Raw genomic sequence first — 15,339 nt, 5'->3', positions numbered from 1 at the left:
AAGCTTTTATATGCATTAATGAATGTTCCAAGCATTTCAACTCATTAAGGACCACCTCTTTGTTTCAAATGGTTACATGGAAAATCGAGGAACGGCATATTTTTCTTGACATTTTAATTTTATCTAAGCCACACAAGGCAGAACTCATGCACCACTGCACAATTAAGCGATGCGCTGCTATTTGCTAAGAGCGCTTTAAAGGATACAGGCAGATCATCTGAAAATCCTTAAAAGGATGACATTCACTAACAAAGACAGCACAGAGCGTCAAAGTTCACTTCTGTTATACCTCTATACTCTCCAGGTATAATCCGAGTCCTCCCTTGAATCTCAGAAATGGAACGCCCAATGACTGAAGGGGGATGGATCCCACAAGCCTAAAAGGTAGTTCTCACAATTCAAATCTCTGGTCAGGAGGGGGCTGCTTAAGGGTTGGGGCCGTTGTTTCTTGTCCGCCTCTGCTACAGAGTCTAGATCGTAAGCCTGCAGACAGGGCTTGCCATTTTTTAACTTCATATGATTTAATTTAAAAGTGCTTCATGAATAATAAATGTTACTATTATTATTTTATCAGTAAGAACCTGCTGCTTCCTGAGACGCAAGAAATGAATGATTCGCTGTTGTATGGCCAAGACATTTCTTTTCCCATCAGTGAATGCGATGGGATCTTTAGCAGCTGGGCTGTTTGCAGGGGCTGGAATATCCAACCTATTTCTGCCTATTTTAGATTGCCCCAGCCAAGGCAGAGCTCTCCTAAGCAGAGCTTTTTCAGGAGCATTTGGAGGGGAGAAATAAATATACATGTGGAGAAGAGCGAGACTGCAGTGGCCACCTCCATCTGTGCATTCACTGGAAAGTGTACATAAATGCACATGGCTCTCTCCCAGCCCCCACCCACACAGTCAGGAACCGTGCTTTTTCAGCAGCGAACCCTTTATCAAGTGAAACTGCCACGTGCTCCGCATTTGCTACAACAGGTCCTGTCTTTCACTGGGTGCTTTCATGATATATGCACAAAGAAATACACGAGCGTAATCACTGCAGATAAAAACATGCAGTGAACACACAGCAGCCCAGTTCACAAGTTACAGTAAATGCATGTACAACCTGCGCACATTGTACACTCTTTTCCTTATACATGTCTTGAGTAACTCTCATGTCACATTCAACGCATCTACAGCTGAACATGTGGTTTAAATACCACATTTATCCAGGGACTGGCTTTCCATTTCATTGGTAAAGTGAATGCACGTTGGCTGTGTCTTACAAACAGTTGTATTGCATGTACATGCAGGTTGTACATGTGTTCACTTTAACATGTGAACAGGGCTAGTGTTTTCATTAGTTCTGGAGTGTCTGGTGCAGCCATGACGGTATTTGGTGAGATTCTGTCCTAGCTTTGCATATTTTACTGTACCCAAATGTCCTGCTAATGGAACAAATGGTCCCAATGTCTGTTAATTAAACCCACACCATTTAATTTTCCCAGTATCTTGCCTAGATATAGTACCTTGAGCTGCCCCAGTTAGAGCAGCAGCCCAAGGATGGTATATTGGACTACTGTGCCGAGAGGCAGGATACACCATTCAGTCTATTCCTTCCTTCTCTGTTTTCTGGCAATGGTCATTTCCTCTGCAACCTCCCATATTTTGTAATTGTGAATGAAAATATAGTTGATAAGACAAGAAAGATGGTTTCCCAAGAATCGCAGGGCTCAGTCACCATTCACTTGAGTTGCTAAAGACTTAACAACCATACTAATGATCAAAGAAGGAACACAGCTATGCAATGGCAGCTATAAAATAAAAAATACCAAACTGCATATAGATTATCAGACATTGTAGAATGCAATCTATGTAAAGTACACCTTATCAGAAACGGAAGACAAAACATACGGTTGGATCCCACGGATGTGTTCTGCAAGCAGGGGCGCTTTCCTCTGGGGGAATGAGCTTCCCTCGATGCAAGACACTTGGAAAGGCATCCTGCATCAGGGAAGGTTTCTTCCGCCAGAGGCAAGTGCCTGTGCAAGCAGAACGGATCTATGCATAATTTGCTCTCTATTATCAAATACCAGACCACCAAAATACCATTGCATGCCAAACACTGGTGCTTTTAAAAAATCAAGGCAAACCTGTACAAAGCCTCACCCAGTTCACTAAAATGATGCCCCACAACTTCCAATTACTACAGAGCCCAGGAGTAGGGAACGTTGAAACCAGGACCTTATGGGAACGGTGCCGAAGCCTTGTAGCCCCCCACCCCCCATCGTCTCTCCCTCTTGCATGCAAACTATAGCCTTCCTGGGCCTGGCTCCACCCCTTCTGTCCCATTGCTCAGACAACCCATGCACCAGCCTGCCTGTAAGCAAATGACCAATTGTGTGGCAGAGGACTACCCTACAGATTTGTATCAGTGTAATCGTCATTTCTTGCTGGCAGGAAGCTCCTGGAAATGTAGGTCAGACCTTATTTTCATTGGAGGCAGGCAGGAAACCGGTGGCTGGGTTTTATCACTTCAGGCTGCAGATCATGGTTAACACGCATGAACCCTCCTTCATACAACAAAAGCATTCCCCACCCGCAGAAAATTAGCATGTCACAGGAAAAGTTCCAGCCTATATTTTTTTCCTGTCAAGCTAATTTTCTATGTACCTGGGTTGTTGTTTTTGTTTTTGACAGAAGAGCACTCAATCATATGCGCAGCCAGCTACATTTGCCATCTTAACACAGATTTATCACCCCCAATGAAGACTAGATAGCTGCGCCCGAGGCAAGCAGTTCTCAACACCTGGGAAGAAGCCATGGCAGCAAAATTGTTCTAAAACTGAGCAATGCATGTGATGTAGATAGTTATGGAGAAAATTCTGGGAACATTTATCCATCTTACATTGCTTGGTGCCCAACTGCCCCCTCCACACCAGCCCCTTGCCTGCTTTCAGACAGCCTCCCTGGACATAACCTCTGCTTGGTGCCTGCCTGGCCTTTGAACAAGTCTCTCCCCCCCCCCCCACCACAATGCTTCTTGTAATTTTTACGTGCCAGTGCAGTGCCACTGAGTCTTGCCACCCACTGCCAGCCAAAGCCTTGAGCTCCTTGGCAGGGGATGGAGGTGGTGGCAGCAGCTCTCAGCTTGCAAAGAAGAACTGGCCCCAGCTGGCACCTGATACATCCGCAAAGCTTTTAAAAAACCTTTTATAATGAAAATAATAAAGGTCACACACGTGTTGGTCTCAGAGCTGTCTCCTTCCAGCTGTTGATGATCAGAAATGATTCGAACTCCCAACCAAAGCACGCTGAACATTAGCAATGAGCAGAGCGGGTCCCCCCTGAGCTGCAGGGGATGGAACTTGGGAATGAAGGAGATCTGCTACATCATGATGGCCCTCATGCTAAAATATTTGCCCCCTCCCTGGAGACTCCTGGAAGAAGCAAAAACCCCAAACATTCAGGTCAAACCTCGAGACCTAGAAGCCACAGACCACTAGGGTTTGCTGAGGTTTCCAAGGGACCTCATACTATACAATGCAGGCTTGCAGTGTGTTCACAAAAGGGCCTGGGGTACCTTCTGGTATAGGCGTGGTCCGGAGCACCTGGCAGGGACCTGTGGGAAAGCATCCAACACCCTATAGGTTGATTGGTTTTTGCAAGCCCACACACAGCACCGTTCCTGGATTATCTCAAGGTAAGGCATGGGTGTGTGTGTTAAGTGCCCTCAAGTCGCTTCCGACTCATGGCGGCCCTATGAATCAATGTCCTCCAAAACATCCTATATTTAACAGCCTTGCTCAGGTCTTGCCAATTGAGGGCCGTGGCTTCCTTTATAGTCAATCCATCTCTTGTTTGGTCTTCCTCTTTTCCTGCTGCCTTCAACTTTTCCTAGCCTGATTGTCTTTTCCAGTTACTCTTGTCTTCTCGTAATGTGACCAAAGTACAATAGCCTCAGTTTAGTCATTTTAGCTTTTAAGGTCAGTTCAGGCTTGATTTGATCTATAACCCACTGATTTGGTTTTTTTGGCAGTCCATGGTATCCGTAACACACTCCTCCAACACCACATTTCAAAGGTAAGGTATAGTTTCATATAAATGATAAGAAGATATACAATTACCTTACTTACTCATTTCTCACACAAATATTAAATGAGGCTACTCTTGAAACCTGCTTCCAAAGCTTCACTGGGGGTCATAACAAGGAGTCTATAATATTAGGGTCCTAGTATTTCCATAGGCTCTCTAGAGTCTGTAGGGTTTAAGCTGTAAAGCCACACAGAAGTGGGGCCCTACATGCTTCATAGGTTTTAGCATATAGTCATAAGCAGCTTAGACCCTACAGGCCTTTAGGCCCTCCCTTCACATACATTTCCCCCCTCCATATGGCCTACTTCTTGTTGGGTTGGTAAATCTGCCTCTGGGATGTTTCAATTTAGACTGCAGATGGAGAGATTGCGGGGAGGGGGGACCCTGTACATAGAAAACTTGGGCCTTTTATGCATGGCTGTTTCCCCCGCGGTCACCCCTCCGAGGACTTTGGGTCTTTGTTTTGATTATGAATGCAGTTTCTGAACATCAGAGGTCGCCTCACTCTCCCCATGTTTCCGTGCATTTCGCCCACGTTTTCAGGGACCTGTTTTATCATGAATTTGAAAACACGAGCAAAAAGTGTGGAAACCATTGGAGAGAGCAAGGCGACTTCTGGCAGTTGGAAACCACATGCATAATCAAAAGAAACACCCAAAGTCGTCGGAGGGGCGACCACAAGGGAAACAGCCATGCATAAAAGGCCTAGCATGTCAGAAAGCTAGGAGGGAATGCCAAATGAAACAAAAAGACGACGACAGATAGAGTTGCCAACCTCCAGGTACTAGCTGGAAATCTCCTGCTATTCAACTGTTTTCCAGCTGATAGAGATCTGTTCACCTGGAGAAAATGGCTGCTTTGGCAACTGGACTCTATGACATTGAAGTCCCTCCCCGAACCCCACCCTCCTCAGGCTTTGCCCCCAACACCTCCAGCCAGTGGCGAAGAGGGACCTGGCAACCCTAACAACAGAAGAGGACAGACGAATCTCCCTGGGGAGAGAGTTTCAGAGCTTTGGTCATGGCAAACAAAGTTCTGGAACTCTCTTCCCAAGGAAATTCGTCTATCACCTTCTGTTGCCATCTTCCGCCAGTGGGTGAAGACTTTTTCATTTCATTTGGCATTCCCTCAATGACCCTTTCTTTCTAACCAATGTTCTTACATGTTTTGTATGTATTTTAACCATTTTGTATCTATTTTAATTCTGTTTTTAACTATTTTCTAAACTGTTTTAATGAAGTATGTTGGTTTTAAAATGTAATTTTATCACTTATGTTTGTTAGCTGCCTTGGTGGCCCTTATCAGGGCAGGAAAGTGGGATATATGTTTTGCCAATAAATAAAAATAAATATGCCTTCTGCTTAGTTTTTTATGTGTAGGGAATGAGGGAGATTTCACCAGATGAACCCCTGACCTGCAATCTGGTACAACCTAGACACAGATTTACCACCTCAGTGAGAATGAGGCTCTACCCACCAAAGATCTGTAAGATTCTCTGAGAGAGGCATTCAGGCATTAGCATATCTGGGGTGGGGGTGTATACTCAGCGGCTACACGCCAAAGTCGAAATTTCCCTTCCTACTCTGATAACGGCCAAGGCCTTGTCTTTTCAACAAAGTATTGCAAAACCTTCGAACTTGGCCAACCACAGAATAAGAGGGGAAAAGAAGGGGACCCCTTTTAAGAGCAGTTTTATTTATTTATTTATTTGCTCCGACTTAACGATGACCCTGTACGGTTTTCAATGCAGGAGACACCCAGAAGTGATTTGCCATTGCCTGCCTCCGCGTCATGCCCCTGCTATGCCTTGAAGATTCCCATCCAAATACTTGCCAGGGTCAAGGCGGAGAGCGTGTGACTGGCCCAAAGTCACCCAGCACGTTTCCATGGCAGAGTGGGGATTCGAACACGGGTTTCCCAGATCCTAGTCCGACACCTTAACTACTACACCGTGCTGGCTATCTTTAAATATTTACTTATTTTAATATACACCACACTTAATGACTCTGTAATAGCATAGTAAGAATTTTTTTAAAAAAAATCAGGCCAGGACATGGCAATCCTAAACAGATTCATACCCTTCTAAGCAGACGGACTTCAATGGACCTAAATGATGTAACTCTGTTGGGGATGACTGTGTTGGAGCCCCCCCCCCCCGGCTGAACACAGCCCACCAGCCATGTCTGGTTTGTTCAGTCACTGGCTTATTTTTGCTGCTTACTTGGAACTGCAAAAACTAGATTCTACAGCAGGTGGGCTGCACTTGGCTCAGTGAGTCGCAGGTGGTGCAATCCTGAAATTTAATTGAAAACGTGTAATAACAGAAGCCCAAACCAGATTAAACAAGGTGGTTCTTCTGCAAGGTTTTTTTTAATCTTAAAAGAAGGGTTGCCAGATACCAGGTAATGCCCGCCAATTAACGGGGCTGCCCGCCACCCCTCAGCTGGCTGGCGGGGGGAAGCAGGCCAGCTGAAGGGAAGGCCGATTAACGTCACTTCCAGGTTTACCCCAGAAGTGACGATGGCGCTCTAGCACATTCCTCCAAAAACTCTATGGCTTCCATAGAGTTTTTGGAGGAATGTGCTAGAGTGTCCCCGTCACTTCTGGGTTTACCCTGGAAGTGATGTTATTGTGCTGATCGCCCCCTACCCCAGCCCCACCCCAATGAAGCTCCTGCAGGTGGCAAGGGAGAACTTGGCAACCCTACTTAAAGGTTGACTTTCCCCAGAAAACAACAGTAAAACCACACACAATAAACACACAACTGAGCATTGAAAGTTCAAATAATGTAAAATGCATCAAACTCCAAACTATGAACCAACATCCTCCCTAGAAGTCCTTCCATCATCTTAGTTCTCACTTATTCCACTGCAACGATGTCTAAATCAAGATGGTCGACTCTATAACTGGCCACTGGCCAGAGAAAGTATATCAGGTGTGGACAGAGGCCTGCACTTGAAGTGGTCACTCCCAGAGTACTGCAACTTGGGTAGGCTCCTTCTGCAAGGCAATATCCAGAGTCAGACCCTTTTTAAAGTGGGGAATTCCTTTTCTGCACCCCAATCAGTAGGTGATATAAAAAAACCCTCTGCCTGATACCCTGGAGAGCCAGTCTGAGTAGACAACACTGACCCTGATGGACCAATGGTCTAATTCAGTGTAAGGCAGCATCAGCCAATGTGAACCAACCATCTTCATGTTCCATTCCTTCCTAAGGAATTCCCATTTCTCCCACAATAATCTTAGAAAATGTCCTCTTGAAATAAAATGCCATTAAAGCCCTGTGTCAAATTATCTTCTGTTGTTTTCCTCCTATTCACACTTGCTTGACTCTATACACAATATATTTGACTCCATTCCCCGAGGGAGTAAGTATGCAAAATACACCGTGCATTTACATCCCTGTAATACTTGGAAGTTCAACACGCAAAACAAGTTGGCTTCAGCAGTCTGGGAGAACCACCCAACAACAAGGGCACCTAGTATTTTTCCAATATGTATTCTTATGAAGAAGAAGGAGAAGAGTTGTTTTTTATATGGCAACTTTCTCTACCTTTTTTAAGGAGAATCAAACCGGCTTACAATCACCTTCCCTTCCTCTCCCCACAACAGACACCTTGTGAGGTAGGTGGGGCTGAGAGAGTTCAGAGAGAACTGTGACTATAGCAAGGTCACCTACCTGGCTTCATGTGTAGGAGTGGGGAAACCAACCCGATTCACCAGATTAGAGTCCGCCGCTCCTAACCGCTACACCACGCTGGCTCTCCGTTACTTTATATACACAGTTCTGTCCTACATCTGCAGTCCTCTGGGCCTATGAACTCCCCCCCCCCCTTAAACAGAAACTTATTGATACTGTCATTCATCAGAGGCTTCACTGTGCAGCTCAACCCCTGCAGGCCACATAAACAGCTGCTACTGATTTCAGAGCTGGTACCAAAAGAATTCTCTGAACCAGCAACTTCATGTAACATCCGTAGGGAATAACACAGGGAACGAATGGTGGGGTGGGGGGTTAAATGGGGGACTCTTGATTATAGGGTCAAACAACACACCACACAGGATGGGAGAAACAAGTTTCACGGGAACAGCCACATTTCCAAGAAAAACGCTTCAGTGGTCTACCTTCTACTCAATGCAAGATCAGAATTGTGTTTTCCAGACTTTGCGGGACAAGAATAACGAGAATACGTTACCTCTGAGGGCACCAGATGCCGACTATTTGTGCTTATTATCTGGTTATATATTGCAGGATCACATCTGGCAAGAGTGTTCTGGCGGCTCCCCATGGGACTGGGGGTAAAGGGCGTTTTGTATAAAAGTTCGCTCTGGCGGGAGTCAGTTGTGAGAACCTGCTGGTAAAAGTTTGGAGGAGCAAACCCACTCCGCACAGTGTCTATGTGGTTGAAAGGTCCCGGGGTCCTGTAAAGAGTGCTTCTGGAGGCCTTGAATATATCCTTGGATTGCCTCCACTTGTAGAATTTATAAAGGCCCACCCCGAGCACGGTGAGAAAGAAGGCCACCGAGATCAAGATGACAGCAAGGATTAAATAGAAAGTCAAGTGCTTCTTTGTTTGTGGCATGAGGGGCATCATCGCGAGGTCTGTAAATGTCTCCCGAGACGCCTCTGTTACCGTCACAGTGAGGGTCACGGTGGAGGATAAGGCAGGTTCCCCATTGTCTTTTATTAAGATGACCAACGTCTGCTTGCGGGAGTCTTCCTCCTGCAAGGAGCGAGCGGTGCTGACTTCCCCAGAGTGCAGCCCCACCGTGAAAAGCCCTGGGTCAGTGGCTTGAAGGAGCACGTAGGAGAGCCAGGCGTTGTAACCGGCGTCTGCATCCCACGCCACAATCTTGGTGACCATGTACCCAGGACTGACAGTGGGCGGAATTGTCTCTGAAAGCAACAAACTGGCGTTTGCACGTGGGTATAAGACTTGGGGCGGGTTGTCGTTTTCATCTGTGACAAACACGCTGACCGTGAGGTTAGTGGCAAGGGGCGGGATGCCCCCATCCCGGACCTGGACCACCATCCTGAACTCCATTATATCCTCGTGGTCCAGAGGCACTAGGACATAAATAGTACCATTCTCCCGATTAATGGAAAAGTACCTGCCCGCCAGATCGTCTGAGGCCTTATTACTGTCCAGGATGGAGTAGGACAGGTGGGAATTCCTGTTCAGATCCGGGTCCGAGGCGCTGACGTTAAGAATCAGGGCCCCCGGAAGGTTGTTCTCCTCCACGTACACGTCGTAGGAAGGCTGTGGGAACTTGGGAGGGTTGTCGTTGATGTCGGCCACTTTCACCAGTACCTGCTTCTCCTCGGTGAGAGGAGGCGAGCCCCCATCCCGGGCTGTGACGGTGATGTTGTACTCCGCCACAAGCTCCCTGTCCAAGGGCCCTTTGGTCTGCAAGGTGTAGTAGTTTTCCAGCGAGGAGCTCAGGGCGAAGGGGATGCCGGCAGGGATGAAGCAGCGCACCAGCCCGTTCTCGCCCGAGTCCTGGTCCGCGACGCTCAGGAGGGCGACCACCGTCCCCGGCGCCGCGTCCTCGGGGACCGGGCTGTACACCGAGGTGACGGTGAGCTCGGGGGCGTTGTCGTTGACGTCCACGACCTCCAGCAGCACTTTGCAATGGGCCACGGCCGGGTTGGCGCCCCGGTCTTTGGCCTGGATGGAGAGCTCGTGAAACCTGGCCTCCTCGTAGTCCAGCGGGCCGTCGAGCCTCAGCTCCCCCGTGGCGGCGTCGAGGCCGAAGAGCTGGCGGACGCGGGCCGGCGTGTGGCTGCTGAAGGAGTAGAGGATCTCGCCGTTGGGGCCGTCGTCCAGGTCGACGGCGGCGGCGCGGGCCACCAGCGAGCCCGGGGGGGCGTCCTCGGGCAGGCGGGCGCGGTAGGCGGAGCGGTTGAAGACGGGCGCGTGGTCGTTGGCGTCCAGCACGTCCACCAGCACCTGCAGGCCGGCCGAGCGGGGCGGGCTGCCGCCGTCGAGGGCGGTGAGCAGCAGGCGCACCTCCCGCGCCCGCTCGCGGTCCAGCGCCCGGCGCAGCACCAGCTCGGCGTACTTGGTGCCGTCGCTGCGGCTCTGCACCTCCAGCGCGAAGCGGGGGTCCTCGCTGAGGCGGTAGGCCTGCACCGCGTTGGCCCCGGCGTCCGGGTCGTGCGCGCTCTCCAGCGGGAAGCGCGCGCCCGGCGCCAGCGCCTCGCTCACCTCCAGGCGCATCTGGCGGCCGGGGAAGGCCGGCGCGTGGTCGTTCACGTCCCGCACCTCCACGGCCACGCCGAACAGCTCCAGCGGGTCCTCGGCCACCAGCTGCAGGCTCAGCACGCACGGCTCCAGCGCCCCGCACAGCGCCTCGCGGTCCAGCCGCTCGCGCACCACCAGCCGCCCGCTGCCCGCCTCGACGGCGAAGTAGGCGCCGCCGCCGCCCGGCGCCACGCGCACCCGGCGCCCCGCCGCCGCCGGCACGGGCAGCCCCAGGTCAGCCAGCAGCTCGCCCACCGCCGAGCCCGCCGGCAGCTCCTCGGGCACGGCGTAGCGCAGCGAGGGCGAGGAGGACGGCGCCCCGCAGCCCAGCCACAGCGCCAGCCACAGCAGCCGCCCGCCCGCGCCGCCGCTCATCTCCCCGACGCCGGGCAAAGTTGCTCGCGGCCCGCCACCGGTGGCGCGTCAGCCCGCCCGGCCGCCCTGCCGCCTCGCCGGGCAGTGGGGCATGGCTCTCCGGCCAAGCGCGCCCGCCCGACCCACCGAGGCGCTCCACGCCGTCTGCCGCCCGCCCGGCGCCGTCCCACTCGGCGCGCCGGCCCCCGCCGGCATCCCTGGGTCAACAGCGGCGCGCACCGTCCCGCCCGATAACTGCAGCGGACGGGGCCCGGGGACCTCCCGGCGGCCGGAGGGCCTGGCCCGGGTCAGGGGCCTGCGGGAGGGCTGCTGCGAGGCGCGCGGGAGCCAGCGGGCCAAGGCGCACGGCAGGATTTGCCTTGGGTGCCCCTCTCTCTGAATGCACCTCTCCCCCAGGCAGATTCTCAACGCTCGGAAATAAGCCCCCAGGCAGAGTTTTGAGAATTCAGATGGGGAAACGTGCTTCTAGAGAGTGGCAAAGCCTCCCCATGCGGTTTTGCCCCCCCCCCCCCCCGGGGTGTGCCAAGGCACGCTGCAAGCGCAGGCCAGAGTCCGGGGCAGGGCAAAGAAGAAGAGTTGGTTTTTGTATGCCGACTTTCTCTACCACTTAAGGAAGAATCAAACTGGCTTACAATCGCCTTCCCTTCCCACAACAGACACCCTGTGAGTTGGTGAGGCTGAGAGAGTTCTGAGAGAACTGTGACTAGCCCAAGGACACCCAGTAGGCTTCATGTGGAGGAGTGGGGAAACCAACTTGGTTCTCCAGATTAGAGTCCACCTTTCTTAACCACTACGCCATGCTGGTGTAAAGACTAACAACACTGATTAAAACTTGAGCTTTGTTGAAGAAGTCCAGCCCAAGGTCACCCTGTGAGGTAGGTGGGGCTGAGGGAGCTCTAAGAGAGCTGTGACTAGCCCAAGGTTTCATGCGGAGGAGTGGGGAAACCAACCCGGTTCCCCAGATTAGCCTCCGCTGCTCATGTGGAGGAGGGGGGAATCAAACCCGGTTCTCCAGATCAGCGTCCACCAAACCACCACTCTTAACTACTACACCACATTCCCTGCAACTGTGGGAGTAGCGATAAAAGAATGAGGAGGTAGAATGAAGCGCACCAGTTTAGGTTGCAGCTGAGAATTGGCATTCCTACTGTAACAATGCCCTGTAACTAGGGTTGCCAACCTCCAGGAACTAGCTGGAGATCTGCTATTCAACTGATCTCCAGCCAATATAGATCAGTTCACCAGGAGAAAATGGCCACTTCAGCAATGGGACTCTATGGCATTGAAGTCCCTTCCCTCCCCAAACCCCGCCCTCCTCAGGCTCCACCCAAAAAACCTCCCACCTGTGGCGAAGATGGACCAGGCAACCTTACCTGTAAGTGGAAATCTGGCACTATATGCCAGCAGCTATGCTAGAACCTTTCTTCCTTATATACTTCCCAAAAATGTAGGCTGTTTTCACATGGGGGAGCATTCAGAATGCGGCCCCTTCCTCTGCAATCTGAAGTAGTACAGTCCATTCTACCGCCCCCCCCCCAAACTTTACCACCTCATTGAGTTGCATGCCTAGACCAGGTGTAAAATGCACCCCAGATCTCAAATCACTTTCGGCTGTGGGGTGACAACTGAGAAGTGCACTGTTTCCCACTGGAAGGCCCAGAAGCCTGTCTGAAAACTGGATGACCTTTGACATGTGGGGAGTGGAAGGAGTAACTCCCGTCCTTGGCTTTTATCCATCTGCACTAGGGTTACATCTATTTTCTGGAGGTCATGACAGAATGGATAATGTCAAGGAAAAAGTCCAAATGCAAGAGCAGAAGAAATCCTGGATACTTTTGATATTGCCATGAGGCCCTCAACACAGGCTGTCCTTTCAGTCTTTCCCGCTTACTTTGGGAAATCCTATTCTATGCTGGAGTCTCAGAAAGAGACTCCCATGCCTGTCTCCACTTTGTCCTCTTGTGACATTTTCCCCGTCTCCATTTTTGCCTTCAAGTCACGGCTGACTTATAGCGACCCTGTAGGGTTTTCAAGGCAAGAGATGCTGGGAGGTGGTTTGCCATTGCCTGCCTTCCCGTGGAGGTCTCCCATCCAAATACTTGCCAGGGTCGAGGCTGAGAGTGTGTGACTGGCCCAAGGTCACCCAGCAAGTTTCCATGGCTGAGGGAGGGATTCAAACCAGGGGTTCCCAGATCCTAGTCCGACACCTTAACCACTATACCATGCTGGCTCTCTGTGGATAGTTTATACACTGGATATAACAGTCTTGTGCCCCCCCACCTTAGATGGCAATGAAGACTTCAAATGCAAATCCACAGTCTGCTTTGGGAGCCAAGCTGTTGAGCCCATGAGCCCATTCCACCTGAAAGCACCACTGTCCCGCCCCCATGGTGCCCTATTACCCACTGTTAGCACAGCTGTGCCCATTGCCTCTGGCTGGCAGCAGCCAAACCAACCCCCCCCCCACAGTTTCCCTGTAAGAGCAGCTGCTGCTCTAGATATCGAGGGTGAATGAATTGCTTAGCATACTTGAAGCACACTTTCACCATCAAAACCACTGCAATCAATAACGTCCACAAACTGGGATCTGTTTTTTCTTCTTCTCACTCTGTATTATTTTGGGGTAGCGTGACGAGTCTAATTTGCATTAATGTGACTATGGGAATTAAATGAATGAATCTGAAATAAAAGGGACACAGACTTGTGTTATGCACTGCATTAAAATCCAAGAACAGTATGCCTTGGAAGGTGTTAATTTATTTGCACTCTAATTGTTTGGGAGCAAGAGGGGCGGTGAAGGATTCTCCTCAGCTGCAGCCAAAGCACAGAGCCACCATTTTTATCTTATTTGCCCTCCCCTCCACTTTCTTAGCTCTCCTTCAGCATTAAGTGCTTCCAACAGATCATTTCAAATCAAGCTTCCTTTCCCACAGGAGTTTCCAGCCATTTGGTAGAAGAAGAAAAGTTGTTTTTATATGCTGACTTTCTTACCACTTAAGGGAGAGAATCAAACCGGCTTACAATCACCTTCCCCTCCCCACAACAGACACCCTGTGAGGTAGATGGGGCTGAGAGAACTGTGACTAGCCCAAGGTCACCCAGCTGGCTTCATGGGGAAACAAACCCAGTTCACCAGATTAGCATCTGCCGCTCATGTGGAGGAGTGGGGAATCAAACCTGGTTCTCCAGATTAGAGTCCACCTCTCCAAATCACTGCTGTTAACCACCACACCACACTACACCAGAACGTTCTACTCATGCACATTTCTTACAGCCCCCAAATCTTCCCTTTGGGCATCTTTTAAGGTCTCAGTGATTTGAGGAGTTCCTCCCCACCTTAACTAACACTCACCTTCCCTCCCTATTCAGACCTCATCGAGCGGATTTAGTCTACATCAACCTGGCTTTTAAGGGGTTCCTTTGTCATCCCCCCTCTTTTTAGCTAGTTTCCAGTCATATTTTTTCCTGCATATCTTGAGAGTCTCTGTCTGCTTTCATATGCTGCAGCAGTAAGTGGGGTGGGAGAAGGTGGGAGTGGTATTCACGCCCTCCAATCTGGCTCAGCTCACTGCCACCATTGCTCTGCAACCCTCAACCACTGCTTCCCCCCCATCAGGCCTATGCAAAACAACATGCGCAACAGAGATTGCGCTGGACCCCCACACTACCCTGGACCCCTTGCCCTTACTTACTCCAGTGTGGCTCAGCAGGGAAAGGGAAAAAAAACTCTTGGAAAGGGGAGAGGGTTATGGGGCAAAGCAGCGAACTGCCCTGTGCCATTTGGAAAGTAGAGCAATGGAGGGGGTGTCCACACAGACACTCCCGCCCCCTGCAGGCACTCCAAAGATTCCTTTAAGCCTGAGAAAAGCAGGTTAATTTTTTCCTTCTGGGATTCTCCTCTGGATTAAATGGAACATCCCCGGGAATGTCAGTCATACTGAGAATGAGCAAGTGGCCATGTTCCTGTTTAATGCAGGGGAGGGGGGGCTTCCTGCTTTCCACGCAAGGAAAAATTGCCATGTGGAAACAGCCTCTGATTGACTTTGTTTCTGCAAGGGTTCAGGCAGGAGTATTTCCCAGACCTGCCATCTGAGATCATTAGTAGGAAATCGATGACTTTACATTATGGCAATACAGATTCCTTTAAGCCTGAGAAAACCTGCTGAGAAACCTGCTGATTATTACATCAAGGTTCAGACTGTAGGGAAATAATACCAAATCAGGTGGATTTTAGAAAAGGGCCACAGGTATTTACCACTGACAGCCCATTCCTGAGCTGGCGGCATGCGGGGATGGTGGGGAGGAGGCGCTACCATGGCGCCTCCTAAGCAGTTCCCCGCACACCAAAAACATTTTTAAAGACTTTTTGCGGCTTTTAAAATTTTAAATGGGGCTTTTTGCCCCATAGAGAATAGCGAGGCTGCGCCTCCTAAAAAGCAGGTGCCGCAACGCCATTCTCGGCACTGGCGTCCTATCGGCAGCATCTCCCCGTGGAACACCCCAGCAATGCCTCCCGGGACACCGGTGGAAGGCCCTGCTGGCGTCCCAGGGTGGTGCTGCTGCGGCAGGGCCCAGAGACCGGCATCTGGGCCTCCCCACCAGTGTTGGGGCCACTTACGGTGGCATAAGTAGCCCTGATGCTG

General features: G+C 50.6%; 1 protein-coding gene across 19 annotated transcripts in view; it reads right to left on the bottom strand.

The window, feature by feature from the left end:
* LOC130488791 (protocadherin gamma-A12-like) overlaps positions 1–15,339 on the bottom strand; it is a 358,724-nt gene that overhangs the window by 49,931 nt on the left and 293,454 nt on the right. The window lies entirely within an intron of this gene.

This window comes from Euleptes europaea, chromosome 17 (assembly GCF_029931775.1).
Source record: "Euleptes europaea isolate rEulEur1 chromosome 17, rEulEur1.hap1, whole genome shotgun sequence".
Taxonomy (NCBI): Eukaryota; Metazoa; Chordata; class Lepidosauria; order Squamata; family Sphaerodactylidae; genus Euleptes; species Euleptes europaea.
This window is presented reverse-complemented; position numbering and strand designations above follow the sequence as displayed.